Raw genomic sequence first — 26480 nt, forward strand, 5'->3', positions numbered from 1 at the left:
AGTTATTTTTGTCATGAATTAAAGGACAGAAAATATTATCAATTTTAAGTGACAATAATGGCAATACCTCTGAGATACCATCTTATCCTGTCAGAATGGCTAAAATTGAAAATACTAATGACAGTTTCTGCTGGAGACGATGTGGAGAAAGGGGGCCTCTCCTCCACTGCTGGTTAGAGTGCCAACTCTTATAGCCACTTTGGAAATCAGTAGGACCATCCCTCAGGAAAATGGGATTCAGTCTACCACAAGATTAAGTATCTGCCACAAGATTAAGTATTAATATGCTTTTTCAAAGCCTCCATTGGTACACAACTCTTTACTGGGAGACCCAACTAAGGCTATTCAATTCATATGCAGTCTGTCATTATTTTCCTGTCATAACTAATAAAGAACAATATCTCACAAGTTTTCAGTTACTCATTAACAGACACTTTGGAACAGAAACAAAATGTTGAACTCTGAATTATAAAGTTTGGTTCCCACTTTAATAAGAAAATAAAAAAAAATCATACATTTTGAATGAAAGGGAAGTGGCAAAGAGAAAGGACCAATTAGGGAGCCAAGTTAATAGAAACTACAAGTGATAGGTTATAGTAAGTGAGGATAGGAAGTGCTGTGGCCCCAGTTCTTGTAAAAACCCAGAAGGGAAAGTTCATTGATACTGGTATAAATTTTAAATGGTGTTTAATGATTGATTATCAACAATATGGAGAATGTTTGACATTGTATTAACAAATCTCATGTTAAAATTACTTTGCTGGAAAAGTACAAAATGAAAGAGAAACAGTATAACATCAAAAGAAAATAAAGGACAAACACAATCAGCTACCATAAAAGTGCAGTGACATTATTATTGTTAAATTTAATTATTATTAAAGTTTTCAAATTAATATAATATAGGTAGATGATAATATATAATATAAAGGAGGATAGAAACTAGTTTTAGTATGTTACTAATTCATACAAATTACATAGTACTTTACAAAAAGTACGTTTTTTTTCAGGAGAAAATAACTAACCAATCTAACATTCAGAAAAATTCAAGGAGCAAAAATCAAAATGGACAGAAAGAGAAAATAGTAAAAATTTTCTCTGTCAGCTACAAGTTGAAAGAATTGGCACTGTATTATATCTGTGGTAAATTTCCAACAGCTGGTTTAAATAGACTTAAACAGAGACAGAGGAAAACAGGGAGAGGATCACCATTCTCTTTCTCATCAAGTCATCACAATGGAGAACAAGAGAGTGAACATTCATTTGTTGTTTATGTCCTAGCCTTGAGGCACAAAACCCTCTCTTCCCAGGAAGCCTGCCAGTCAAGTTGAAAAGAATGGTGCTTCCCAGCATTTACAATGAAATAATAAACCTGAAAGCAGAAGAAATTCACTCAAGGTCACATGCCTGAGATCACAAAAATTTACAGTGGTGTTGCGTCTTTGTTTGTCCCCAACTAAGAATCTAAGCAAGTGGAGAAGTTACCTTAAATGCCATCCAGGGCCTTCTTTCAGTAGCTGGTGGTAGTAGAAGCAGAGACCCATAGCCAAAAACTGAGCAGAAATCCTGGAATCCAGTTGTAGAGCGGGAAGTGTGATGAGCACAGGGATCTAGACCATACTGGAGAAACCCACAGAAACAGATGATATGAACAAGAGGAAGCTCAAGGACCCCAGTCAGACAGATGGGGAAACAGGAGAGGACTGAAACAGGCCCCCTGTGTGTGAGTGTCATTTGAGGTGCTTGGCCAGTCTAGGGTGTCTGGTGGTAGAACCAGTATTTATCCCTAGTACACCACAGACATTGGGAGCCCATTCCCTATGGAGGAATAGTCTTTCAACCTACATACATGGGGGAGCAACTAGGCCCTGCCCCAAATGATGTGACCAAGTTTGATGACTCCCCCATGGGAGAACTCACCCTCCCTGGGTATTGAATGGGGGGGTGGGATAGAAGTTGATGAGGGCCATAGGAGGAAAGGAAAGAGAGGGAACTTGTATTGGTATGCAAAATAAGTTTGTCTTTAATTTAGCTAAAAAAGAAATTAAAAAGTAAAGCAAAACAAGAGCATAATCCAAGCTGTGGTCTAGAAAAAAAATGGGTGGTCAAGAATATCCTTAGGACCATCAACACAGAATTACTTAGCATCATCTTCAGGGAAAGTCATTGCTGCTTACAATGACAGGACAGGCCTAATATTCTTAGGCAAAATTGAGAGACCAATTTAGAAAGTTTATAGAGTCATACATACATAAATGCATACATACATACATGCACATGTGTGTATGTGTGTGTGCTTCTGTGTCATAAACAACTATACTATAAACATGATAGACATATTTGTGACTTTCTGAAATATTAGAATATGTTAAATGATTACATATCCCAAAATCATCATCAATTATTTTGGCAATCAGTTTTCAATGTAAGCCCAATTTCCCAATTACATTGAAAGGTAATTTTTGCATTTTATTTTTATTTTATGTGTTTGTGTATTAGCATTTTTCTGAATATATGTCCATATAGAGTATGGATGCAGTGTCTGAAGAAACTAGAAGACAACTTCAGATCCGCTGGGACTAGATACGCAGATGTTTGTAAGCTGACATTTCAGTGCTGGGAATTGAACACAGGCCCTCAACAAGCAGCCAGTATTTTTACCTGCTGAGCCATTATCAATGCCACTAGACAGTTTTTATAAGGCTGACCTTAATCAATAATTAACACTCAATTTCAGTGGAGACTGTTCTTGAGCAGGATGACAGGTTTCAATGCCTCTATCACAGATGATGCTAGAGACTAAGCACTGGTTTACAAAAGTGGAGGGAAGAATGCAACAGTCCAGAGATCTGTAATATGTCTACTGAGATAAGAGAAGCAATTTCATCTCTGGTGACAGAGACACATAACTATGGAAATTTGTTATGTGAACCAGGTCATACTAGTCTTGACTCTAGGTCCAAATTCTTGATGGTATATAGAAAGAACAATATAATAGAATTGTCAAAATCAATTTACTGAAAAAAATTACAGCAATGGTGTGAAATTCCAAATCTTGTCTACAAAAATGTTATAATTTATAGAAAACAAGAAGATAAGTCATGGAATATACACAGAGCGATTTATCTGTGAGCCCAGTTATGAGGTCATGGACCTGATTATTTTCCGTGCCTCCCCAATTCCTCTGACTCTTAAGTCTGGCCAATAATTTACCCTTGGCATGACACTTCTCCATAATTTGAACTTCTCTTTCAGAATTTGCAGGAAATGAGATTGTAAAAGGATTGTAAATGAGATTGATATCTAAGTTCTATTTTGCTATACAGATATTGAGAATCTGAAAAACAGAAAAAAAGTTATCATGCTTGGTCGTTATTTAAAATCCTGTTGTTTTTTGTAATGAGAGACAGGGAGGGAGTTGTCTGGAAGGATGGAGGAGTTGGGAGAGACTAGGGGCATTAGAGGGTGGGTAAATTTATAACCAGGATATGAGAAAAGGCTCTTTCCAATAAATGTTAAAAATGATATTCTGTCTTTCCATAATCATGTCTCATTTAGGACTCAGAATCATTTTTCATGATTCTAAATTTTTATTTTAACAAGAACCATTTTTACGTGAGGAAGAATTTACTGCCTGGAACATCTGAGTATGTTTCTAAACCTGACCATTTTCTAAGTGATGTCTTATTACTCTGACTCTTCTGAAGCCAGAGTCTCCTTTATTGTTTGATAATTTCCCATCCACTAGTCTTTCACAGTCTCTTGAATACAAATAATTTCTTAAGAACATTCAATATAAACTGATATAATCTCAATCCCCCAACAAGAATATATATGAGTTCTTATCATAATGGTCAGCTTTACTTCCTGCTTTAACAATAAAAATGAATAATTAAAAAATCACACAAATGCTCAAAATAAATGAAGGCACACACATCATTTTCATGACACACAATTTAATATGTATTATATGACATGACACTTGACAGTGAATTCTGCAGCAATGAAATATACACCTCCTGTAAAACTTTGTTTCTGGCTTTCCTGTTTTGAGATATATTTAGAGAAAAAAATCAACGGTACATTTAAACGCAAAATGCATGTTAGAGAGCAACAATTGTATGGTGGAATTCAAATCTAAAGTATGTTTTTAAATCTCAAACTCGTTGAAAATTCAATGCAGAAATTTCAATTTCAAAATAAAAATCAAAACTTACTTTATGATTTATAAAGACATGTCTACAGACAAAAACCTTAACAGAAAAAGACGTGTCTTGTCAAACATGTATGAACGCAAGTTTATGATTTAAACAATTTAGAACTTAAACAATGAAATCCTTAAACATTAAATGAAGAAGAAGAAGAAGAAGAAGAAGAAGAAGAAGAAGAAGAAGAAGAAGAAGAAGAAGAAAGAAGAAAGAAGAAAGAAGAAGGAGAAGAAAAACGTACTCAATGCCACTCTCCTGAGACCTGTGTTTGCTGCTGGGGAGAAATTGCAAACAAAGCTAAACCTTCATTTAAGTGAAGAAATCCCGCGCTCAAGTCATTCTCCTGCAACCTGGAAGTGCGACTGTGTTTGGCACTCAGGGGAAATCGCAAATAAAGAGAGATCACATAAAAAATGAGATTCCGTGCTGCTCCAACCTGGAAGCGACTGTATTTGCTGATTGGGTAAAATCGCAAATACAGAGAAGCTTTCATTTAAACAATTAAACCAATGCTGATTCTGCTATTCTGCTGCAGCCTGGAAGTGCGACTGTGTATGCTGTTCTGAAGGAAATTGCCAATAGAGAGAAACTTGGTTCCTATGCAGCCTGGTCCATCCACAGAAAGGGATTGTGATGCACTTCCTGTAGCGAGTCCTTCCCAGGGGTCTGAGGAGTGCAGTAAGTCTTTGGCTTTAATGTGGGTTTTTACAGTCGGTAACGACCAGGAATCGGTTTTCGCGAATTTTGTGTTTCTGAATTCACGCCTCAGATTAGTGTAGGGATTTGTTTTAAAAATAATTGTAACAACGAAGGAGCAAATCGCCATAACGTACATCCCAAATGCTGCAGAAAATGGGACAAAACCACAGGGACTGGTTTTTCTTTCTGATTTCCCCGAGCGTCACGGTCTCGAGATTTAATTTATCCAGGAGCATTTCAGTTGTCAATGAATAAAAATAATTGTATGTAAAATATAATAGTATGTTTTCCAGTGAAATTTACACATTTTGATAATATAAATTTTAAGACTTTTAAAAACAAATACAAAAAGTTAGCACATACCTCACCCTTTAGCAAATACATTAACACCTTTTAATCCTACATGGCTGTATTTACTATGTTAGAACATTAACTTATGAAAGTGCTGCCACATCTGAAATTGGGGCATTTCCAGGACTTGGCAACCATATGTAATTCCAAAACAAATTATCTCTTGTCCCTTTGTTGTTAATGTTTTGTCCAATCTAACAACAACAACAACAACAACAAAGTTGAGAAGGTAAGAACAACTAAAGCATCATTAAGAGAAAGGTAAGGGCGGTAATGATTAAAACAAAATGAAAAATATGAGAAGATCTTAAACAAATATAAGAAAACAAAAGTAGGAAACAATACTATTCAATTGGAGGAACTCAAAGGTTTTGTTACATTGTATGTGAGTATATAAAAAAATCCATTAGAAATAGATATGAATTTTTTTCTAAGACCAACATACCCTACCAGACATTAACAAAAAGTTACTAAACACAAAGCTCAACATTCACAGGCAAGCTAAAAAGACAACTTAAATGGTGGGCATTTTGGTCACTTTTCAATTACTTTGAAGATACAACATGACCAAGGCAACTCTTATAAAACAAAGCATTTAGCTGGGGCCTTGCTTACAGTTTCAGAGGTTCAGTCCATGACCATCATGGTGTAAACATGGCATAAGTATTTCAGGGATGGTATCTGAGAGGTAATTTAGAGTTACAATCTGTTTCATTAGCACAGAAAGAGAGCTGGACATGACATGGGCTTTTGAAATCTGAGAAGCTGCCCCTAGCAACACAGTTTCTTCAAGAATGACACACCTTCACCAACAAAATTCTCTAGATATTATTCCTTTACAAAACCATAGCAATTTAAAATGAATGTACTATTTCAAAGAATGTGTTTCTTTTTCCTATGAATTGTTATCTTGGGAAACCCAAACACTCCCAAAATCATTAAGGGTTTTACCATTGTATATGATTGCTTATATGTTTACGACAGCCAGGTAACTGAATGTAAGAAAACCCACACTGCATGCAGGGCACAATGCAATCAAGCTAGAAACAATAGGAAAGCTTCCATAGTTGTGTACAGATCCCAAAAGACTAAGTATCCAACTTGTGAAAAGAAATACAAAAAAAAAAAAAAGTGAGCCAGGTGTTCACATCTTAAGTCCCATTATTTGGAAGACAGAGGCTCGCAGGTCTCTGAGTTTGAAGTGATCCAGGTCTAGAGATCCATTTAGAGGACAGCCAGGCTTAGTCAATGAAAAACAGAAAGTTGGTAAACATGTAATTGAAAAGGGGGGGTCAATTTCCAGCTCTAGTGAACAACAAACTTGGCAGCTGCAACCCTGTGATTCTGCAGTTAAAGATAGAAGAAAGGGGGTCTGGAAATCATCCCAAAGACTATGGAAAGCCTCTGAGGTCAGGCATGTATCAAGAATGTCCCTGAATATAGCCCAACAGAGGCCATTGCATGAGGTTGTGAAGTTGAAGCCTAGACTGCCTTAGAGAACCCAGGATGTTTGATATGCTAAGTTGTAGAACACCTGCTGAGGAAAACTGCAAACAAGGAGTAGAATCAGCCCTAGAAAGAGAAGTATGTTGCAGTTAAAAGCACTAAAATGAATTGCATATCTGTAGAGTGGGTTTTGTCTTCAGACATGGAGATGCAGAGTTTGGAGTTTGCCCAACTTGTTTTAATCCCTGACTTCTGAGGACATGGATTAAAGGCATGCCCCACTACTGTCAGGCTGTTTTCTTGCATTTCTTTAAAGGATTTAAACTATTTGAAGAATCACCATAATCTTCCTATAGGCAGTTAAATGTTTTTTTCCAGAACTTGAGCTATATTGACATGTACGTGTGCTGCTGTGGTAGGGTTGCTGGGCTCCAGCAGAGACATATCACCCTCACCATTACTGAATGGCCTTTCATTCTGGTATCCAGATATCTGGGATTGGAAAGATTATAGGTGTCTGTGATGGTTTCTGGTTCTGTCTTTGTCAGTTGAATGTTTTCTTTTCTGGCTGCTGTTTGCCTGTCCTGCTCAGGCCCTGTTTTCACTAGTAATTCATGCTGATGTTGCAGCCTGTAATAGTGAGAATAGTTGAGGATGGGAAAGTGGGGAAAATTTTGTGATCCATTGAAAATGGGTGAGAAAGTAAAGAGAGACCACAACAGGTGTTCAACATTGTGTACAGATCCCAAAAGACTAAGTATCCAACTTGTGAAAAGAAATACAAAAAAAAAAAAAAAAAAGTGAGCCAGGTGTTCACATCTTAAGTCCCAACATTGGGAGATGATTAAGGGGGAATGAAGACTGGAGAAACAGGGCAGATGATGCTCTCTGGTTAGTCTTTATGGTTCAGTGTTAGGAGTGGTTTATGTGTTATTAGGGGGACCTACTGGAGTTCGGGACTTGGATAAAGTGTGGAATTTTGAGAGAAAATTAGGAGGAGAAGGTCCATTCAATCAATAGGAGATATGGGCATGTAGGGGGAAAATTGGGGCAGGTTTTCTTTTTCGGTTCTAAGGATGAGAATGAGGAAATGGGTTTGTCAGAGAGGTAGAAATGGTAAAGGTCTTCATTTAGTTTCTCTGTTTCCCTGACATACTCAGCTCGTGATTTTAATTGGAGGATTCTTGGTAGTGTTGAAGGCTAGGAGAATGGGACGAATTGAGGGGAAGAACTTTGGAGAAGATTTTTGTGATCCACTGGTCATGGTGTCATATATTAAGGAAAGACCATATTAGTTGTTTTTACAAGGTATGGGATGAGACAGTGATGGTTTGTTTCAGAGCAAGAAAAGGAGATCGGAAGTCAGCCTACTTGCTTCTTTAGCAGGAATTCATGGAAATCTCTTAAATATAACATCCTGTAAAATGAAATTACAAGAGCATATCATAGTACTTCTAACATAAATTTGGACAAGATATGCATTACCATCCCAAAAGAGAGAAAAGAAAGTATAGTAGGAAAAGGTGGGGTAAAGCAAGTCTGAAAACTTGATGAGCAAAGTTTGCATTCTGCATGTTCATGACAAATATCAAACCACTTTAGTCTGATTTTTTCTCATCCAGAACACTGGCTCCTTAATAATGTCACGCAGACTAGCACTTAAATATTAAAGTTCATCTGGTAGTTTAACCTTGTTTCTAAGTAGATCTTATACTTAAATTAACCCTTCTTTGTTGATTGTTTTTCTGACTCATGGCTTCTTTACTTTTACTCTGTATTGCTCATGTTGCTCTGGGGAGTACTGGCATGTCCTCACAACTCTGCCCTTCTTCTCCCCCTCATTTGCTCTGATACAATGTCTTCACTAGCTGTTGACCATTTAGGTTTTTCTTAAACCAATAACAGTTAATGTGCATTCATGTCAATACTACATTTGAGAGTAGGACTATTCTACATAGTGAACCTTTTGATTTCTAGACATTTCACCAGTCTCTCTCTTTGAAAGAACAGGAATAACAGGAACATATCTAAATATGTTAAAAGCAACATATAACAAACCAACAGCCAACATCAAACTAAATGGAGAGAAACTCAAAGCCATTCCTCTAAAATCAAGAACAAGACAAGGCTGTCCACTCTCTCCATGTCTCTTCAATATTGTACATGAAGTTCTAGCTAGAGCAATAAGACAAGAAAAGGGGATCAAAGGGATACAAATTGGAAAGGAAGAAGTCAAACTTTCACTATTTGCAGATGATATGATAGTCTACATAAGTGACCAAAAAAACTCTACCAGAGAACTCCTACAGCTGATAAACACCTTCAGCAATGTAGCAGGATACAAAATTAACTAAAAAAATCAGTAGCCCTACTATATACAGATGATAAACAGAATGAGAAAGAAATCAGAGAAACATCAGCCTTCACAATATCCACAAATAGCATGAAATATCTTGGGGTAACACTAACCAAAAAAGTGAAAGTCCTGTACAGCAAGAACTTTAAGTCATTAAAGAAAGAAGTTAAAGAAGATACTAGAAAATAGAAAGATCTCCCATGCCCTTGGATAGATAGAATCAACATAGTAAAAATGGAAATTTTGCCAAAAGTACTCTACAGATTCAATGAAATCCCCATCAAATTCTCAACACAGTTCTTCTCAGCATTTGAAAGAACTATACTCAACATTATATGGAAAACAAAAAATCCTCTCTGGATCTTGATAGGATTAGCTGCCTATGATCTGCATGGCCTGAAGAAATAAGCTCCTGCCACATACTTTGTGAAAGGTCTCTAGGGCCTTTACAGAAGGCAGGTAAATACTCAAGGTGATGTAAGAATGGGACTTGCATACTGAACTCAGTAGCAGAGAACTCACTACACCAACCTTCAGGAGCAGCTCCCAGCCAGAAAATTAAGTCAGGGTTATTTTGGCTTTGCTCCCAGACAGACACATTCTGCTTGGTTTCTCTAGAGACAGAGATGCCAGCATTACAGTGTAACTATCATGGTTCAGTAAGATTGGGATTACTTATTTATTTTTATTTCTTTAATCAAGTTCCTTTAAATAAGGGAGTAGTAAAAAAAAAATTTCATGCAACCCTGTTTTGTTTGCTTATATCCTTTAGTGTTAATCCTTTTAGCAAGGTAAACTGTCTATGTCACAAATTTCATATGATTTAAGTATTTGCTTTAGGGTTAACAAGGAATGTATATATAGAAATCTAAATATTGTGTTTGTAAGTGAATTATATTTGTACTTATTACTACTGTATAATTGGAAAATCTTTTCCCATCCTTTTCCTCTGAGGTAATGCCTGTCTTTGAAGTTGAGGTATGCTTGTTGTAAACAACAGAAGGATGGATTCTGTCTTCGTATCCATTCTGTTAGCCTATATCTTTTTATGGGTAAGTTAAGATCATTGACATTTAGGAATGTTAATGTCCATTGTTTATTGGTTCTTGTTTGTTTTGGATTTATTGTTGGTGGTGTCATTGTGTGTGGATTTCGCCCTCCTGCTTCTTTTTTTGTTTGGTAAAATTAGATTATCTATTGCATGTATTTTTGTGAGTGTAGTTATGTTCGTTGGGTTGGAGTTTTCCTTCCAGAACCTTCTGTAGTGCTGGGTTTGTGGATATTGTTTAAATCTGTTTTTGTCATAGAATATCTTGTTTTCTCCATCTATAGTGATTGAAAGTTTTGCTAGGTACAGTAGTCTGGGTTGACATCCATGCTCCCTTAGTGCTTGTTCAAGACCATCTGGCTTTCAGAGTTTCCATTGAGAAGTCGGGTGTGATTCTAATTGGTTTGCCTTTATATGTTACTTGGTCCTTTTCCTTTACTGCTCTTAATATTTTCTCTTTATTCTGTAGATTTGGTGTTTTGATTATTGTGTGTCGGGGGTACTTTTTTTTTGGTCCAGTCTGTTTAGTGTTCTGTAAGTTTCTTGTACTTTCATAGGCATATCCTTCTGTAGGTTGGGGGAGTTTTCTTCTATGATTTTGTTGAATATGTTTTCTGTACCTTTGAGCAGTGTGTCTTCACCTTCTTCTATACCTATTATTCTTAGGTTTGGTCTTTTCACAGTGCCCCATATTTCCTGGATATTTTGTGTTAGGGATTTGTTGGACTTGAGGTTTTCTTTGGTCAATGAATGTATATCCTCTAACGAGTCTTCAAAAACTGAGATTCTCTCTTCCATCTCTTGAATTCTATTAGTGATACTCATATCATTAGTTCCTGATTGTTTATCCAGCCTTTCCATTTCCAGCATCACCTCATTCTGTGTTTTCTTTATTGTTTTTATTTCAGCTTTCATGCGTTGAACTGTTCAAGAGCTTCCTTCATCTGTTTGGTTGTTTTTTCTTGGGTTTCTTTAGATTCTTTAAGAGATTTGTTTATTTCTTGAATTTTTGTTTATCGTTTCCTCCATTTCGTGTATTTTTTTGCTTGCTTTTTCTTCTATTTCCTTAAGGGATTTTCTTGTTTCATCTTAAAGGTCTCTATCAGATCTTGCTGGTGTGGATTCCCTAGATTCTGGTGGTGTCATATTGTTCTTTCTGTTGTTGAGTGGGTTCTTATTCTGTCTTCTTCCCATATCTTCTTCCAGTGGGTGCAGGTGGGATCTCTCTATCTCCTATTGTGACCCAGTGGAGTGTGTGGGCCAGGAATTCAATGTCCACAACTCTGGATGGTCTTCCCTCTCCTGGTAGTCTCCTCACTCTGGAGGAGTTAGGCCTCTGTGGGTGTCAGGTCGGTGGAAAGGGAAGGAAGAGTGGGGTGTTTCCAGACTCAGGAAGTTCCTTCCTGCCTGGGCTGGTCTACTCCAAGTGGGCGCAGGACCAGAGAACTCGGGGTGAATGGGACTTACGAAGGGAGTTGGGTAAGAGCAGAGGGTCACTCACCTCATTATGGATCAGGACGGCAGATCGGGAAGGAAGAGCCATAAAAACTAATATTAAAATTTGGCGTTTGAAAACATTTAGCTCTTACTACTAATGATTAATTAACTACCATGCAATAACAGGAAGGCTGGTTGCTACACACTCAATGTTGTTTCAGATTTCATTAGGTCTTCAGTCAGCTCTTTAAGGGTGCTTTGGTGGAATCTAGTTGTATGCTGAGAATATATCCATGTTAAGGTCTTTGTTTATATATTTGATATTTTGTAGAATATTTTAGTAGATTTTATTAGTAGACTGTAGGGTATTTCAAGGTCTGTATGTGTTTCTTGGTCATATCATAAAACAGGAGTTTCATGACTGCAATTGTGAACCGCTGCTATATAAGTACACTTACCTTTTCCTTATAATATTGTAGTAAAATAACTTTTTCTTTTTTGTATTTAGAAGTTTTGTTTCTGTGTTTACAGAAGTGATGTTTCTACTACTAGTGTAAATTTGTCATAGCAGTTGTAAAGACTCTCCTTTTTTTTAACTTAGTGAGCAACTTTAATCGGCCTACTCCAAGATTACGAAAGGCACAGATGATTTGTTAGCTCCCACATGCCTAACTGTAAATATGTTGTAATTGGATCACTTTAGGTAAGCAGCACAGAACGTTTTCATGATCTTTCATCAGGGTGTGTATTGTGGCTTTCTGTTGTTATAGTGAAAGTATGTAATTAGTGTGACAAACCAGTCTTTTGACAGAAAAGGTTTTACAGAGATAGATCCAGGGTTCTGTGCATGCTTTTTTAGCTACATCTGATCCCCTGCAAATGATACATTTTACTGAAATCCTCATTGGGAGCTGTTTTACCTTTTTTTTTTCTTTTAGGTTTTTTCCTTTTTACCCATTTAGCCTTATCATTTCCAAGTGATACCAATTATACTTTAATGTATTTTCTTCTTTTTCATGCTTTCCCTAGAAGTTAATTATATTCATTAACTTGATGAGATAGGAATTGGTTGTCTATAAATGTAATAATCTTCTGATGTGAGCAGATTGTGTCATAGAGGCAGATGGGCATGGAAGTCGCTTATTATGTAGTTTGCCTTAGACATGTCAGGACCAGCCATTTGGACAAGAACTTCTCATGATGGGAGTGCTTGACAGCATGCTGTCTAGGCAAGTTAGGAAGAAAAATGACTGCTCAAGTTACCAAGAAACACATGATCCTTCAGTTTCGTGCTTCATCAATAACTCTGCCAGACATTCTGGTCATAAAGGTTGAAGACGGATGCCCCAAGATTACAGGGTAAACATGGGTGAGTTTCTAGGAAGACATATGTCCCTGTCAATATTAGATTTTATATATTTTCTGCTGGAGGTCTTGGTGGTGTGGAAGGCTAATAATTATGGTTATGGATTCCTTTCATTATGATAGCTAAGTTGCATATAAACCTTTAAAGTAACAAAGATAGGATAGATGATGCAGTACTTTCCTACATTCTGTCAAATGATAGTGGACAACATATTGGTATTTATACTTTTTCCTTATTAAATTTTGCAATACATAATTGGTCTTCGAGAAATTTTAAAAACTCCTGTTTTCTTCAGTCAAAAAGAAGACATGATTAGGGATGCCCTTCTTTATCATGGGAATATATGTTTCTCTTCTTGGTTGATGAATAAAACTATTTTGTCCAGTGAAGAGGCAGTATATTGTCAGGGAGAACATACAGGCAATGCAGCCAGAGTAGAGGAATTCGGGGAGAGATACACAGAGTGAGTCTGTACACAGTCGCCTTATAACTGCTGGGAAGATAGGTTGCCTTTCTTTGTTTTTGTTTTTGTTTTTGTTTTTGATTTGTTGTTAAGGTGAACTACCTGAAGATTCACTCACTAAAGTGTGGTTTGGTAGAATAGACATGTATGGTGTGAATGTTTGAATATTACATTTCTTGTATATAGTATTTCTATTTCTGTAGATTAATTTAGTACATTTTATTGGTAGACTAGGGGTAATTCAGGGTCTGTGTGTGTTTATCATGAAACAGGTGAATTTCATGACTGCAGTTGTAAAACGCCGCTATATAAGTCCGCGTAACTATCCTCAGAATCTTGAATTAAGATAATTTTTATTTAGAAATTTCATTTCTTCGTTTATAGGAGTGATGTTTCTAACTCAGATAATTTTGTCATGGTAGTTATAAAGTCTCTATTTTTTTTCACTCACTGAACAAATAAAAGCTGCCTACTCCAACGTTTGGAAGGACACAGATATTTTGGTTTGCACCCAGATAACAAACTGTAAATAGTTTGTAATTAGAAGATTCTAATTAAGCAAAATATAATGTTTTCATGGAAAACATTAAGAATGACGGGGTTGATTCTCGTGGATTATATCCTGTAATTTCTTCAATGATAATTATCCTGACCCAAGTAATAACATGAGTAGCATTTTAGGAATTACTTGTAAATAGCCTTGTAAATAGAGCATCTAAAAATCCATAGCCTTTGAACTCACCTAGAGACCAGGTACACTATTTCCTCTTGTATAAATGTCAACATTCCATTCATGGAAGAATCTGGGTATGGAGTTTGCCTTTCACATGGCAGAACTTGCTATTTGGATGAGAAGCATCTCTTCGCTTGATGCTTGACAGCATGCTATCCAAACTAGACAAACAGGTACCAGAGAGGAGGGACTGCTGAAGTTGCCAAGGGGAAGGATGATCCTTCATATGTTTTCTTTATCGAAAATTCTGCCAAACATTCTGGGCATACAGGCTAAGAGGGATGCGGCAAGAGTGCCGAAAAAAGTTGGGTGACTCTCATGGAAGAGAGATGTCTCTGCTAATGTATTGGTTTCTATAGAATCCTTCTGCAGTCTTTGTTGCTATTGAAGACTGATAATTACCATTATGGGTTTTTTTAATTATGATAAAAGATAATTTGCATTTGAAGCTGTAAACTCACAAAGCAAGGATAGACCAGGGACTATTTTCTTAAAATGTGTCAATTGTTAAAGGACTACATTTGGTATCCCTCATTTTTGCTTATCAACTTTGAAATTCATAATTGGACAATGTTAAATTTTTAAAAAGAAATCCTTCTTTCCTCCAGTAGAAAACAGAACCTGATGCAGCGTACTTTTGTATGCTGTGGATATATGTTTCTCTTCTTGGTATATGAATGAAGCTATTTTGGCACATAGTCAGGCAATATGTAGCCAGTGAGGACATAAAGGGAATGCAACCAGAGTTGAATTCGGAGAGAGGTATAGGGAGAGTGAGTCTCCAGAGAGTCGCTATGTAACTTCCAGGGAGTTAGGTTGCTCAGGTTTCCTCTGGTATGCTAAACCACTTGGAGATTCACTGAGGAAAAGAAATGGGTTAGGATTTAGAGAGAGAGAGCCGATATGAAGCCTGAGCCTGAGGACAAATAGTTTATACTTAATATATGCCTCTGTGTGTTCATTGAGGAGTGGAGTGTGACAGGATCAAGCTGAAAACTAACTTCTGCCTACACATTGCTGTTCATGGAGCAATTACCCAGTTGCTTTGTTCTGTGTAAAAGGATGGTTGAGAGGCCCTGTTTTCACAGATCATGGGATCAGCAAGGAGTTCCTGAGGAACAGTGCTGGGCCCAATACTCACTTTCTAAATGTCATATGCAAGCTTTCGTTGAGGTTTTTGCCATCTTTTGTTCATTTTCAGTTTGTTAGTAACAAAGCAATGGGAAAGAATTTCTACATGAGCAGCCTTAAGTTTTCATAACTTTGGGGTCAAATAACAACAAATGTGACTGAAGAAACGATACTCTATTTTGGTCCAATGATTAGGGAAGCTCTAATTTCTTTAATATAAGTACCTCAACTGTTGTGTGCTACACTTTGCTGGATAAGTATATACATAACGAAAATGTAACCGTGCAAGATAAATCAGTATTGGAGTATGATCTCTGGAAAAGATATAGTCCTATTTTGATAAATTTTATTACCTTGTATTTGAAAGTTTCTAAGAACAGTGTTTACATTGTTCAATATCTTGTGCCACCTTACACAGAGGACTTGAAAATATATGATCTACTATATATATATATATATATATATATATATATATATGTATGTATGTATGTATGTATACACACCCTTACCCTCATGATTGTTGCCTTAAGAGTTGTGAATTCTGTATTAGATTCAATAAAATCTTCAGAAATTTATTTAAAAAATGTGATAAATTATGTGAGCACAAATTTTCAAAATGAAGTAAGTTTTTCGATTCCCCTGGACATATTTAGATAAGGAAGTTTGTCTCTGTGTTTGGATGTGGGTAGGTGTCTCTGTATATGTGTTTGGATGAGTACAATCCTATGAAGAATGCCACTGAATTCAGTCCTAGTAAGAATTGACCTCAACTGGGACATTCTTTAAATAAATTAAGAATCAAACCAAACCGGACCTAGATATGTGATAACTATGTTCTTAGTAAAGATGTTTCCTTGGGCCCTTCAAGGATCATCTTGTTACTGCTTTCAACATATTTGTGTCATACATGATTCGCTTAATGAAGCCAAATTTCATACATATTGTGTGGAACATAAATGAAAATAAAAAGTAGAATAATTAACTTCCTGCTAGATGTGTTCATATAGTAAATGATGAGAAGTCAGCATCCATGTTTATTCCCATGTAAATGTATTTGGATATTCCCTGACACAGTTCTAGATATGCTCATTTATACAATGTATATGTCCTTCCACACAAAAGGCCTATCTGACTATTGACTGGCTTTTCAGCATGACAGACCTGAATGAGTCCAAGTCAATTAGGCAATGTTGTTTCCAGATATATATTAAAAGTTTTTGTTTTGGAGGTATACTGTGTTGCATTTTTGTTTCTGTCCTGTATTTTCCTTTGTATAATTTAAGCCACAATGTCACTTTGTGATGCAAGCAGGAATAGAACTCAGTTGGTTTCATGTATTCTGAATGACAGTTCCAAATTAAGCGGGTTGGTCACAAATTTCAGTTAAGTCTTTAAGGAAAATATAGGAGAATGGTACACTTACAGGAGCAGTCATAATCAGCAAGGAGTGGTGCCCCATGGGTCAGCTGGTTTGAGGAAAGTAAGACAACATGACAGTTGTACTACCAGTTTTGTTCTGGGTGGATGAAATCACTGCCAGAAACTGATTGATTCTTCTACGTGTGTCCTATCTAGGCTTATCCTATGGAAAATTAACTGGTATGTTAAGGGAAGATTTAAACTTCAGCTCATGATTGGTGTGATTTACTAAATTAATGCAATCTAGCTGTGATGTTTTACAGTGAGGGAACCCTAGGAAAGGTAGAGAAGCTTATTCTAGAAATGTTTGGAGAGCCACCTACAACCTGGCACACAGCAAAACTCTTGGAAATATGGTTCAACATATTATCTAAAAGAAAGTGTCTAGATAACACCTGAGATTTCAAGCGGGGAACTCTGTATGAGGAATGAATGAGCTGACCGGGAAGACAGAAATCCACCTGCCTCTAACACCTATTGCTTTCCTTGAAATGTATACACCGCCACGTTCTTCCAGGGTTATCTTCTCTTCGTCTGGTTAACTGAATTGATCTCTTGTAACAGAGGCTTTTACCTTTATGGGAGGCAGAAGTCCAGATATATCAGTTTGCCAAACAACCGAAGAATTTATTGTTCTTACACAAAAATCTGGATATTATGTAAGCTAAGAGAAGTTCCTTTACAATTGGGACAAAATGAGAAAAGTTGGATATGTTGGTGCATACCTCCAAACCATTACCTGGGTGGGAGAGGCAGAAGATCAGGAATTCCATGCTAGCCTAGGCATCAAGGTAAAGATGAAGCAAGCATGCCCTTTATACATGAAGCCTTGTCTCAGAGTGGGCTATGAGTTGGGGTGGGGTGACTTTTAACTGGCAAATATGGCTCCTTGGCTTGTGATGTATACTACAGGAAAATTTTCTCTGCACATGTAAGCAAAACTACAAGCAGATAACATGGGAATTGAAGGGAGTGAGAAATAGAGCTCAATATATCCATTTACAATAGAATCGGTCACAAAGTAGCTTTAACCACTGAACACTACGACAGAAGTTTTGATAAAACAGGAATGGGAATAATAAAATCCTGTATCCTAGAGGTGTAGGAGAAAAATATTGCCACAAATTATTGTCAGTGGATATTCACAAATTTTAGTACTGGATTATACAGGAAAACCTATTGGCATTTGAAAATATCTAACTCTCACTTCTGGTGACAAAAATGCTAACCTATGATAGCATGAAACATGGTTGGTCAGACTAAAGTTTGTTTCAAATATATTCTATTATGTCATATCATATTATTTATATATTTAAAAAGATAGAGTAGAAAATTCAGAAGACAATTCCGCTATTTCAATGCCAGAATGGGTGCTCTGAGGTAGAGGTTAGAGTTACATATGCATACATATACATAAGTGTGAGGGGTGTGCCTTGTTATATGATAGCAAGGGATACATTTATGCAGCTATAGCAAATATTCTTATAATTCCCCCTCTTTTCTTATGGGTAAACACCTTGCTGGAGTGGCATGGTGGTATGGACTAGCACACGTATACTTATGAATAAAGCCTCACCACCATTCTTTTGTTTTGTTTTGTTTTGTTTTGTTTTTGGTCTTGGAATCATTCTTTATTTATTTTTATTTTAGTTTGGTAACTGGGGCAGATAGGTAAACATTTTGGAAACAGCTGTGGTTTTCAAAGTGTATTGTAGGAAGGCTCCCAATCTTACCAGTGAACCCAGAGGCATCAAACAAAAGTATGAGCATATAATTATGTGATGTAGGGACTACCTATACTTTTGGGGGTTCATGTCATTGTCACAATAAAATCAAAATAGTAGTAGTAAGAGAAGACAGGGCATCAAGTACAGGGGGCAGGATGGTCACATCGGGTGTGCAGTTTGGGCATCTGTCAGGGAACGCAAAGTTGGGCTGAGTTATAAAAACTGAAGTCATTCCCCACTGACTCACTTCCTCAATCAAGGGTCCAAATCCTATAGGATCCACAACCACCACTACTTGGAGACCAAATGTCTAAAGGTTTGACACCAAGGGGGAAATTTCACATGCAAGCCACCTTCCCATTTAGTATTTACAACACCACACATACATTTAAGAGTAAGTAGTAACTTAATATTTAATGTTTGTTTATTTAGAGTATGACTATTTTTCACACTTAGACTTCATTTATTAATATGTATCAATTTTCTGTTATGTTGCATTTGCCAAATAATCGGTTTTCTTATCAAGTTAGCAACAGACTGCTCAGCCTCATTTTAAGGAAACCAATGAACTCTTTGTACCTTACTTTGAACTTTCATGAAACCCAGCTGTTCTGGCATTTGGACCGTATGAGAAGCAGAAGAGCTGTTTAGAGTTTATGCTGGAAAGGATATATACCAGGAATCTCAATCTAGTAGCAGTACAATTTACTGCTACTTGGGGACGATCTGAGTCGCCGTTTTCAGTAGCATGGAATTGACCGCCTAATCTTTTCAGCTGAATGGAGAGCAAACACAGATATCAGATAATTTATTCTTGTCACGTCCTGACATAAGTAGACCACCTAATTTGGTCCCATTGTCATGCTTATTCGAGAAATAACAGTCAGCAGTTCATACATGCAACGCATGTCTATTGCTGAATGACCATTCTACACAGCTATGCTTTTTTTGATTTTAGGTAAAAAAGAAGCAATTCATTATAAGTCGAATAACACTTCCCAAAACGCTTTGAAACCCTCCACTTTTGCTGTGTCCCATAAGCGACGTTATTTTCTCAGTTCCCTGTCAAGATTCATGGTAACGTTGCTGGATCCTGCCCTGATCTGTGGGAAGGCTGTCTGTGATCCTGAGACAGGCAGAGGAAAAGGACAGGCACAAGGGCTCTCCCACGTACACCATCTCACACATGAAGTAATCATGTGTCAAGATCTCAGCTACATTCGGTGTCTAACAGAGTGTTTCAACACATTTTTCAGTCCATAAAATGATAAAGGTCCACATTTCCCTTAAATCTTAGAGAAAGGTTGTGTGAGCGGCCCCAAATCCTCCAAGCCCAGGCACTTCCTACACGGAGCTCACTTCCGGTTCCGGGAGGTGCCACGGTGTCAGCTGGCAGCTGCCTGGGAATCCAGGCAGATGAGTGAAGCCTCCGCTATGGGAGACATGGACTCAGCTGCTCCCTCCTCAGCCTGTGGGCCTAGGCTCCAGATCCCGAGCTAGAGGGGAGCCCAGCTGAGATGCGGGGCTCCTGGTTGGCGACACTGTGGCTGCTGCTGCCCTACAACCATCTGACAATGCTTCCCAGGCAGGGGCTGAGCAGCCACTTCCCTGACCTCCAGCTACAGGACATGAGCAGGGACCCGCCCATGGCGCTGCGACCCCAGCTGCTGTGGCAGAGTGCCACTGGGCATGCTGATGGACAGGAACAAGAGGCTCCAGGACACAGGCTTGCTGCTGGAGGGACCGACACGGTAGCAGCTCTCTGCACACTCCAGGTACTCAAACTCACTGGCCATGTTTCCAGGAGGGCCCAGCCTAGGTTTTGGAGGGGGAAACCTGCAGACCCTTAACATGGGCAGCAAACATCAAGATAGTAGTCCCCCCGACCCGCCCCCAGAATTAGCAATTCTACCTTCTCTCAGTTATTGGTGTTATGTGACAACAAAATCCCAATGTGTTTTCTCAGCTTTCACAGTTGCATCGGTTTCCCCACTCTCCTCGATAACTTGCTGACGGACCGGCCTCCAGAGATCCCCAACACTATTCATCTTGAAGAGCTGAGTTTTCAAGGAAATCCATTGTTTGCTTCTTTGCTTAGTCATTTAACATATAGCCCTCCAACTGGACTGGGATTACTGGCAAAGACCAGGAGGATCCAGAAATATTTCTGATACTCACTCTTAACTTCCTGGCAATCTGCTAAGATACTTGGATTCAGCTTGCCATTGCCCAAGCTCTAGGTATACCAGAGTGTGTTTGGACTGCTTTGTCAGATGAATTAAGTCTGTGGACTTGTGTGGGAAGAGTCGCCTCCCCCTGTTGCATTATCTGTGTTCTCCAGAATGTTCCTCGCCCTGCAGCTAGCTCTTCCTCACACAGCTCCACATCTCAGAAGGCATCTGACTAGAAGATGAAGCCAGCGATGCTGCCCACCAAATGCAGATTATCCTTCTTGGTAAAGAGAATTGGGTGTAGACAAATACGAAAACTAAGCAAAGGTGATTGAAAAAGAAAATAGAGCTGGAAGTTGAGTGGAAATCTTAGTGGTTTCATCTTGAATGTCCATGTTGTGAAGGATTTTGCAACAGGTATCTCGTTGAAATTTCATTTAGCATTTCATGTATTCAGCATGATTTAGTCCTATTCCAGCTTCCGATTTTTGAGCATAATTACTGGTGAATGACAGACAGTTCAAGCATCAGCTGTTGGCCAAAAGTTTCGGTTAATTCTCTGATGGAAAGCTAGCAGAATGCTACACTCAGAGGAGCAGTCTCAATCAGTCTAGAGTGGCATCACCTGGGACAGCTGGGTTGACTAAAGGAAGACATCATGACAGTTGTACTAGCAGAGCTCTTCTGGTTTAGCTGAGTGTTGTTCCCTAAATAGAAGGAGCCTTCTCATTAGGTCACCCATGGGCTTTAGCATCTGACGAACTAATGGGTGCATTAAGGATTCTCATTTTAAAAGGAATATTAAACCTTCAGGTATTGTCCGGGGTGGCTATTGCTAGCTCTATGCAATCTAGTTGTGATGTGTTTCAGTGCCTTAATCCTAACAAGGATATGGAAATCATTCTAGAAATGATTTTAGAGCAACCTCTAAGCTGACACAATGCAAAAACACTTGGAGTCATGCTTTAACAGAGTAGGTAAACAACTGTATAGATAACACCAGAGGCTGGAACTCTCTATGTAGAATGGGCTGACCAGGAAGTCAGAGATCCACCTGCTTCTACCTCCTGAAGCTAGAATTAAAGTTGTGTGCCAACTTCTACTTGCATGTCATCTTCACTTCATTTTGTTAACTGCAATGATTTCTTTCAAGGGTGTCTTCTACATTTCTGGGTGGCTACAATTGTGACAGATCCACTTGCCAAAAGACAGAATGACTGTTTTTGACAGAAAACTCTAAGGCAAGTAATCTAAGAAAAGCTGCTTTATAACTTGGACTAACTGAGGAAAAGTTGGACATGGTTGTGCACACCCCCAAGCTAGCACTCGGGAAGTAGAGGCAGGAGATCAGGAGTTCAGAGTTAAGCTGGGTATCATAGTAAAGTTGAGGCCAGTCTGGATAATAGACATGAAATCTTGTCTCAAACTGGGGTGGAGTGTGGTTGGGATGGAAGTTAAACTTCAAATGTGTCTCCTTTCATGGTGTTATATACTAAAGCAGAACTTTCTCTGCATTTAAAGTCATGGCAGCTGAAGGCAGTGCCAAGTAGAGCTCATTTTATCCTTTCACAATGGAATAGTTCACAAAGTTGGTTAAGAATGGTACACTGAGAAAGAAGTACTGTTCAAACAGGAAAAAAATTTCAAACATTGTGTGCTTCATGTGTTGGAAAAAAATAGTAGAACAAATTATCTTCATTTTGGATTAAGAAATTTTAATGATTGATTATGTAAAAAAACAATTTTACAAATACAATTTGACATTAGCAAATATTTAATTGTCACTACTGATGATCAAATAACCAAGCTGTAATAGCATGAAGGCTAGAGTGTAAGCACTAACTGTATCTTCAGATTGCATTATGTCTTCAGGTCAGCTCTTCAAGGGTGCTTTGCTATAAACTAGTTATATGGTGAGAATATGTGCATGTTAGTTTCTTTGTGTATGTTATTTTTACTTTTGTCAATTATTTTCCTAGAATTTATTAGTGGAGGATGAGTGAATTCAGGGTCTCTGTGTGTTTCTTTCTTATGTCATGAAACAGGAGAGTTTCATGACTGCAGTACTGAAACGCTGCTATTTAAGTCCCTTTACCTTTTCCTCAGAATAGTGTAGTAAGATCATTTATTTTGTTTTTGTATTTAGAAATCTTATTTCTGCCTTAAAACGAGTGATGTTTCTACTGCTCAGCTAATTTTGTCCTAGCATTTATAAACTTTTTCTCTCTTTCTCTCTGTCTCTCTCTCTCTGTCTCTGTCTCTCTCTCTCTCTCTCTCTCTCTCTCTCTCTCTCTCTCTCTGTCTCTCTCTCTCTCTCTGTCTCTCTCTCTCTCTCTCTCTCTCTCTCTCTCTCTCTCTCTCTCTCCCCCTTATTTTTTTTCACTCACTGAGCAACGAAAACCTGCCTAATCCAAGATTTGGAAAGTCACAGATAAATTGGTTTGCACCCATGGATCAAATTGTAAAAAGTTTGTAAATAGATGACTTTAGTTTAGCAAAAGAGAATGTTTTCCTGGAAAACATTCAGAATGATGGGGCTGAATCTCCTGGTTTTTATCCTGTAATTTCTTCATTGATAATTATCGTGACCCAATTAATGACATGAGTAGCATTTTAGTTTTTACTTGCAAATAGCCTTGTAAATGGAGCATCTAACCATCCATAGTCTTTGAACTCCCCGGAAAGCAGGTATACTGTTTCATCTTTTATGTATATCAAGATTCCTGCCTGTGAAATATACATGTATCCTATTTTGTTCTTTCAACAAAATGTTTATTATGGCTTTCTACAGTTATAGTGAAACTATGTGAATAGTGTATCTACCCAGTCTGTGTGGCTTTCTCGGGGTATTTCTGGGTCTGTCTGTGTTTCTCTGGTATGTCATGAAACAGGAGAGTTTCCTGACTGCAGTACTAAAACGCTGCTATCAAAGTTCCTTTACATGTTCCTCAGAATAGTGTAATAAGATAATTTTCTTTTGTTTTTGTACTTAGAAATTTTATTTCTGCATTGACATGAGTGAAGTTTACACTACTTTCGTAATATTTACAGGTAGCTATAAAGTCTTTCTCTCTCACTCTCTCTCTTTCTCTCTCTCTCTCTCTGTCTCTCTCTCTCTCTCTCTCTCTCTCTCTCTCTCTTCACTCAACAAGCAACTAAAAGCTGCCTACTCCAAGATTTGGAAAGGCAGAGCTGAATCTGTTTGCTCCCACGTATCAAACTGTAAATAGTTTGTAATTAGATGACTTTAGTTTTGCAAATAGAATGTTTTCATGGAAAACATTCAGAATGACGGGGCTGAATCTCCTGGATTATATCCTGTAGTTTCTTCATTGATAATTATCCTGAGCCTAGTAATGGCATGAGTAGCATTTTGGGAATTATTTGTAAATAGCCTTGTAAATATAGTATCTAAACATCCATAGTCTTTGCATTCCCCTAGAAAGCAGATATGCTGTTTCCTCTTTTATAAATGTAAACATTTCAATCTTTGACATGTACATGTATCCTATACTGTTCTTTCTACAAAATGTTTATTATGACTTTCTGTGGTTTATTGAAACTATATAAATTGTGTGTCTACCCAGTATGTGTTGGTATCTCGGGGTAACTCTGGGCCTGTGTGTGTTTCTCTGTTATGTCATGAAACAGGAGAGATTCATGACTGCAGTACTGAAACGCTGCTATATATGTCCCATTGCCTTTTCCTCAGAATACTGTAGTAAGATATTTTTTTTGTTTCTTTATTTAGAAAATTCATTTCTGCGTTCAAAGGAGTGAAGTTTCTACTAATCTCGTAATTTTGTCTTAGTAGTTATAAAGTCTCTGTTTCTTCACTGACTGAGCAAGTAAAAGCTGCCTATTCCAAGTTTTGGAAAGGCACAGAAGAATCGGTTCGCACCCACGTATCAAACTGTAAATAGTTTGTAATTAGATGACTTTAGTTAAGCCAAAGAGAATTTTTTCTTGGAAAACAATCAGAATGACGGGGTGGAATCTCCTGGATTATATCCCGTAATTTCTTCATTGATAATTATCCTGACCCAGATAATGGCCTGAGTAGCATTTTAGGAATGACTTGTAAATAGATCATCTTATCATCCATAGCCTTTGTAGACCTCTAGAAAGCAGGCATACTATTTCATCTTTTATAAATGTAAATATTCCCTTCTGTGACATATTCATGTAACCTATGTTGGTCTTTCAAAAATATTTATTATGGCCTTCTTTGATTATAGTGTAACTATATACATAGAGTGGCAAACCAGTCCTTTTGCCACAAAAGAGGAGATTTACAGATAGATTGAGGTAGCTGAGCATGCTGAGTAAGCTCCATCCTGTCCCCTGTACCTGTAGCTTTTAGTGAAATCCTCATTGGTAGCTGTTTTACAGTTTTTTCTTCTTTGGTTCTTGTTCTTGTTGTTTTATTTTTAACAGATTTTTTTCCTTATTACTTACAAAAGCTTCCAGTGGTATCTATATTTGTTTCTCTTTTCTATACTTTTTCTTAATAAAATCCTTATAGACACGTTAACATGATTTGATAGGAATTGGTTATGTATAGCTATAATCATCTTGTGAAGTCAACAGATCACATTAGAGATTAAGATGGTCATTAAAGAATCTGGTTATGGAGTTTGCCTTTCACATGGCAGAACTTGCTATTTGGAGGAGAATCCTCTCTTCCCTTGACTGCTTGACAGCATGCTGTCCAAACTAGACAAACAGGTTCCAAAGAAGAGGGACTGCTGAAGACGCCAAGGGAAAGGATGATCCTTCATATGTTTTCTTCATCCAAATTTCTGCCACACATTCTGGGCATACAGGCTAAGAGGGATGCGGCAAGAGTGCCGAAAAAAACGATGGGTGACTCTCATGGAAGAGAGATGTCTCTGCTAATGTATTGGTTTCTATAGAATCCTTCTGCAGTCTTTGTTGCTATTGAAGACTGATAATTACCATTATGGGTTTTCTTAATTATGATAAAAGATAAGTTGCATTTGAAGCTTTAACCTCACAAAGCAAGGATAGATCAGGGACCATTTTCTTCAAATTTGTCAAATGTTAACGGACTCCATATTGGTATCCCTCATTTTTGCTTATCAACTTTGAAATTCATAATTGGACAAGGTTAAATTTTTAAAAAGAAATCCTTCTTTTCTCCAGTAGAAAACAGAACCTGATGCAACTACCTTTCTGTATGCTGCACATATATGTTTCTCTTCTTGGTTTATGAATGAAGCTATTTTGGCACATGGTCAGGCAATATGTAGCCAGTGAGGACATATAGGGAATGCAGCCAGAGTTGAATTCGGGGAGAGGTATAGGGAGAGTGAGTCTCCAGAGAGTCGCTATGTAACTTCCAGGGAGTTAGGTTGCTCAGGTTTCCTCTGGTATGCTAAAACACTTGGAGATTCACTGAGGAAAAGAAATGGGTTAGGATTTAGAGAGAGAGAGCCGATATGAAGCCTGAGCCTGAGGACAAATAGTTTATACTTAATATATGCCTCTGTGTGTTCATTTAGGAGTGGAGTGTGACAGGATCAAGCTGAAAACTGAATTCTGCCTACACATTGCTGTTCATGGAGCAATTACCCAGTTGCTTTGTTCTGTGTAAAAGGATGGTTGAGAGGCCCTGTTTTCACAGATCATGGGATCAGCAAGGTGTTCCTGAGGAACAGTGCTGGGCCCAATACTCACTTTCTAAATGTAATATGCCAGCTTTCGTTGAGGTTTTTGCCATCTTTTGCTCATTTTTAGTTTGTTAGTAACAAAGCAATGGGAAAGAATTTCTACATGAGCAGCCTTAAGTTTTCATAACTTTGGGGTCAAATAACAACAAATGTGACTGAAGAAACGATACTCTATTTTGGTCCAATGATTAGGGAGGCTCTAATTTCTTTAATATAAGTACCTCAACTGTTGTGT

At 37.7% G+C, this 26480-nt stretch overlaps 1 pseudogene; it reads left to right on the forward strand.

Annotated features, from left to right (window-relative positions):
• Nucleotides 1-20333: 20333 nt before the first annotated feature.
• Nucleotides 20334-26480, forward strand: part of LOC113839066 — a 19626-nt pseudogene continuing 13479 nt past the window's right edge.

The sequence above is a fragment of the Cricetulus griseus genome, unplaced genomic scaffold (genome assembly GCF_003668045.3).
Source record: "Cricetulus griseus strain 17A/GY unplaced genomic scaffold, alternate assembly CriGri-PICRH-1.0 unplaced_scaffold_44, whole genome shotgun sequence".
Taxonomy (NCBI): Eukaryota; Metazoa; Chordata; class Mammalia; order Rodentia; family Cricetidae; genus Cricetulus; species Cricetulus griseus.